Source organism: Pinus tabuliformis, chromosome 3_1 (genome assembly GCF_031772625.1).
Source record: "Pinus tabuliformis cultivar Carrire ecotype Pingquan chromosome 3_1, CPIR1, whole genome shotgun sequence".
Taxonomy (NCBI): domain Eukaryota; kingdom Viridiplantae; phylum Streptophyta; class Pinopsida; order Pinales; family Pinaceae; genus Pinus; species Pinus tabuliformis.
In genome coordinates this window covers 171,848,124-171,854,123 of record NC_142301.1, presented here as the reverse complement: position 1 = coordinate 171,854,123, position 6,000 = coordinate 171,848,124, and positions in this window count along the sequence as shown.

The following is a 6,000-nucleotide window of genomic DNA, read 5'->3' as shown; positions in this document are numbered from 1 at the left end:
TGCATAAAGTGAAAATGGCTCAATGAACTATTACGTAGATTACAAAAATAATTTTTGAAAATCCCTTGATCAACTATCGAGGACTTCTGAAAGGAGGAGTATATGAAAGATCAAAGGGGACTAGATTAGCAATTGAGGTTTTCTAAAAGATGTGTCGTTCGAATCAAATCTCTAATGAACTATCAAAGGCTTCCAAAATGTTATCTTTGATGTTCTCCCAATAGATCATCAAGAGATTTTTAAAAATGATCCTCGAAAGAGACTTGACGAATTGTTGGGGCAAGTTAAACATTGATAAAATTCCCTATTTGAAAATGGCCCAACAAGTAGTCAATGAATACAATTTGATAGATGGAATTTGAAATAGTCCAAAGAGAATCATCGACGAGTCCTTGAAAGATGAAAGAATTTGAAAGATATGATGATGCTAGATGAACTATCAGGATCAATCAAAGAATGATATTTGAATGACCCATAATGGACCAGTAAGGGCATTCCAAAGATAATTTGTTTTTTACACAAATGAGAAGCATATAGACCATAGGATGATTGACACACATGCAACTGACATGAATGCATGACTAACACACACCGCCCATCCAGTCCAAGGGGTGAACCATGCTTTGATACCACTCTATAACACCCTCCTCCCACATCTACCCAAGTAATGAGCCAACCGGGGTAAACATGTGACGAGAGGCTACTATGATGGGATTCAACCTCCTATGCGACCTTAACGAAGTGGAATTAACATAAACAAAACATACAAACCTTCCACATCAGCATGGGGACTCCTAGGAACCATCACAACCTTTTTGGCAACCAGCCCCTAGGTCCCACTAAGTTTTTAAACCACTTAACCCCGAGACAATTCCATGATATGGGCATGCCTGCGTCCAAAGCGCTTTGTACAGTCCCATAGCATGGCATGCCAACATCCAGGGAATATTTTGCTCAGTACTGTGCCAACGTCCTCGGGATTTGAGCCACTTTTTTAGGCCCAGCGCCCAGGTCACTGCCCAAAATTAAATGACACCTTCATAACATAAATATAACAACGCAATGATGATACAAATGCAAATACTTGAACAAGGGCTTGACTGGACCCCTACTAGCCATGACAGGAATTTCGTCAAACATATCACAAATATGCAATCTACAGGTGTAAACAACAAATTTAAGTATAGGGGTATCATACTTATCTGAGAATCGCTAAGAAGCATTGATCCCTTATATCATTAGCTACATTATCATCTATAAGCTCATATAGACATTATTCACTCATTTACAAATCAAAACATGATAAAATCCATACATCATCACTATCATAATACATGCTTATAACCAACACAATAAATGAATGCTTGCTAACATTTTTTAAGAGCTCCTTGATTGAATATGGTAACAATATGGATATCTTTAGTGTTTGTTTGCTTTCTTTTATGTTGGTTAAGGGACATTTATGGATCATCACTTTTTTAGAAAGAGAATACACTCTAGCCATTGAAAAAACCAACACTAATATTTGTCTAATATACTACACATTCATCATTAATATATTATCATCTTCATAAATGCAATGTAACTTATCTTAATAGTCATTTCACACCTCAATGATCCCATCTTTAGTGAGCTTGACATTCATGTAATATTCACCAATAAACCATACCAATTTTGTTATAGATAGGTATTAATTTCCATGAGAACATAAACATAATGTTAATTAGAACCCCGGATGCGGGTGACACTACGGATAAAGGCGAGGAGCCACATGGAAGCCATGTGCTGCCTCAAGCCTAAGACAGGCATTCAATGCGAAACGCCGCCAAGGAATATAAGCGTGGGTTCTCATGGACGGCAATTCAATGCACTGTCCGGGGTTCAGGTGCGATCACAGTGTGCAGTTATGGCATGCAGAGTTCGAGGAAGAGATGAAGAGCTTAAGAAAGGTGAGGGGGTGGATTGCAATGTGTTGGTTCGCGCTCAGAATCTGGAGTTTGGTCTATGGTTTACGGAGTGTGCATCTGCTTGGTCTATGGTTCACGGAGCAATCGCTCACGCCAATCCTTTGTCAATTGAATGCCATAACAAGTTTGAAAGGCTGGGTGGAGGGCGCTTCAATTCCTCCTATTCTGCTCTGCTCTTTCCCCCTGTTACTTCTGCAAAAATGGTCAGGCCTCGACAGCGCCTGCTCAGCCGTCGAGGCTCTAGCCGAGGTGGGTCTTCTCGTCCCTCAGGTGCAAATCCCCAATCCCGCTGCTGTCGATGCCTTTGCCATCGAGTTGCAGAAGCCAATCCCATCCAATCAAGCCAATTCATGGACTCTAGAAGCCCAGATTCGGACTCGGCACCTCTACCTGCTTTTGGCACTGCCATCTTCTCCTTCAGCAGCTCCCAGGAAAAATCCCGCATCAACGCCCACGTCTCGGTCCTTTTCCTTGAAGAACCTCAGGATGAGGGCGAGGAAATCCCCAGCAAGAAGAAGCACCAGGCAGGGAGCTCAAAGGACGTCGAGGGACCGCTAGAGGCAGCCCCAGAGCATGCCGTCAACCCACCTCAGACTCAGGCAGCGCTTTCTCCCTCGGGGGACAAGAAAGAATCGGATCCTTTCCCTGAAGGATACGGCTGGTGCAGGATCATCGAGGAGGAGCCGGACGATTAGCCGTCCTTTCGCTCAGCAACACTCGCTCTGGCGCTGCTCAGGTCCACCCATGATTCTCTATGTTTGTTATATTGGCCTACTGTATGTTTTTGCTGTGTATGTTTGGTTCGAAAGAAATCTTGTTGAAGGCTTTTTGATGCCCCTGCGTGGGATCCTGATGAAGGTTTTTTTTGAGCCCCTGCGCGGGTTGTTAATTTTTGTTCTGGTAGCACCTCTGTGGTTTAAAGCCCCTGCACGGGCGGTTTGTCTCAGTTGCGATGCCCCTCAGTGGGCTGCTCTCTCTGATAACTTTCAGTCCAAAGTGCCATCCGTGGACTTTGGGAGTATGACTCAGTGATTGTAAATGTTTTCCCTGTTCTTGTATATAATAGAATAGTATAGTTTTAACGAGAGAAAAAAAATGTTAATTAGAAATTTTTTTGAGAGTTTATTGATACATGCAACCAAAGAGTATAATTTATGGTACACTAAGAATTTCAAAGTGTGATGGATGACTACTAACTCCAACTACTATTCAACATTCATTTGAAGCATCCTATCATCATTCAATTATTTATTGACATGCTAACCTCATTTCCTTGTCCAAACACTTCTCAATTCCAACATTTTTTGGCAAATAATGCCTCATTCAAATGTTGTGGATCATTTTAATAGACTATGAGAGACTACCTACATAATTTAATTTGAATTTAGGTCAAATATTTGATATGATTGGGTTAGATCTTCATCACTCAATTTGAAGGATTTCATAGAATGTAAAATAAATATGCACCTTTGAATTGGGATGACGAACTCATTTTAGTATTAGTTGTATTCAGAAGGTGTACCAATAAAAAATTGGGAACATTCTGATGGTCTGCTACAGGTTTTTGAAAGAAGTAAGGGTGCATAAATTGAAAACGGCTCAATGAACTATTAGGTAGATTCCAAAAATAATTTTTGAAAATCCCATGATCAACTATCGAGGACTTCTGAAAGGAGGGGTATGTGAAAGATCAAAGGGGACTAGATGAGCAATTGAGGTTTCCTAAAAGATGTGTCCTTCGAATATAATCTCTAATGAACTATCAAAGGCTTCCAAAATACTATCTTTGAAGGATTCCCAATAGATCATCAAGAGATTTTTAAAAATGATCCTCGAAAGACACTTGACGAATTGTTGGGGCAAATTAAACATTGATAAAATTCCCTATTTGTAAATGGCCCAACGAGTAGTCAATGAATACAATTTGACAGATGGAATTTGAAATAGTCCAAAGAGAATCATCGACGAGTCCTTGAAAGATTAAAGAATTTGAAAGATATGATGATGCCAGATGAACTGTCAGGACCACTCAAAAAATGATATTTGAATGACCCAAAATGGACCATTAAGGGCATTCCAAAGATAATTTGTTTTTTACACAAATGAGAAGCATATAGACCATAGGTTGATTAACACACATGCAACCAACATGAATGCATGACCAACACACACTGCCCATCTCGTCCAAGGGGTGAACCATGCTTTGATACCACTCTATAACACCCTCCTCCCACATCTACCCAAGTAACCAACCAACCGGGGTAAACATGTGACGAGAGGCTACTATGATGGTGTTCAACCTCCTATGTGACCTTAAGGAAGTGGAATTGATAGAAACACAACATACAAACCTTGCACATCAGCATGGGGACTCCCAGGAAGCATCCTAACCTTTCTGGCAACTAGCCCTTGGGTCCCACTAAGTTTTTAGACCAATTATCTCCCAGACTCTCCCATGATATGGGCATGCCTGCGACCAAAGGGCTTTGTACACTCCCATAGTATGGCATGCCAGCGTCCAAGGACTATTTTGCTCAGTACTATGCCAACGTCCCTGAGATTGAGCCACTTTTTAGGCCCAACACCTAGGTCACTGCCCATAATTAAATGACACCTTCAGAACAAAATATAACAAGGCAATGATGATACAAATGCAAATACTTGAACAAGGGCTTGAATGGACCCCTACTAGCCATGACATGCATTTCGTCAAACATATCACAAATATGCAATCTACAGGTGTAAAAAACAAATTTAAGCATAGGGGTACCATACTTATCTGAGAATCGCTAAGAAGCATTGGTCCCTTATATCATTAGCTACCTTATCATCTATAAGGTCATAGATACATTATTCATTCATTTACAAATCAAAACATGAGGATATCCATACATTATCACTATCATAATACATGCTTATAACCAACATAATACATGAATGCTTGCTAACATTTTTTAAGAGCTCCTTGATTGAATATGGTAACAATATGGATATATTTAGTGTTTGTTTGGCTTCTTTTATGTTCGTTAGGGGACATTTATGGATCATCACTTTTTTAGAAAGAGAATACACTCTAGCCATTGAAAAACGCAACACTAAGATTTGTCTAATATACTACACATTCATCATTAATATTTTATAATCTTCATAAATGCAATATAACTTATCTTAAGAGTCATTTCACATCTCAATGATCCCATCTTTAGTGAGCTTGACATTCATGTAATATTCGCCAATAAACCATACCAATTTTGTTATAGATAGGTATTAATTTCCATGAGAACATAAACATAATGTTAATTAGCAATTTTTATGAGAGTTTATCGATACATGCAACCAAAGAGTATAATTTATGGTACACTAAGAATTTCAATGTGTGATGGATGACTACTAACTCCAACTACTATTCAACATTCATTTAAAGCATCCTATCATCATTCAATGATTAATTGACATGCTAACCTCATTTCCTTGTCCAAACACTTCTCACTTCCAACATTTTTTGGCAAATAATGCCTCATTCAAATGTTATGGATCCTTTTAATAGACTATGAGAGACTACCTACATAATTTAATTTGAATTTAGGTCAAACATCTGAATGCATTAAAATATTTGATATGGCTTGGTTAGATCTTCATCATTCAATTTGAAGGATTTCATAGAATGTAAAATAAATATGCACGTTTGAATTGGGATGACGAACTCATTTTAGTATTAGTTGTGTTCAGAAGGTGTACCAATAAAAAATTGGGAACATTGTGATGGTCTACTATAGGTTTTTGAAAGAAGTAAGGGTGCATAAATTGAAAATGGCTCAATGAACTATTAGGTAGATTCCAAAAATAATTTTTGAAAATCCATTGTTCAACTATCGAGGACTTCTGAAAGGAGGAGTATGTGAAAGATCAAAGGGGACTAGATGAGCAATTGAGGTTGTCTAAAAGATGTGTCATTCGAATATAATATCTAATGAACTATCAAAGGCTTCCAAATTACTCTCTTTGAAGGACTCCCAATAGATCATCAAGAGAT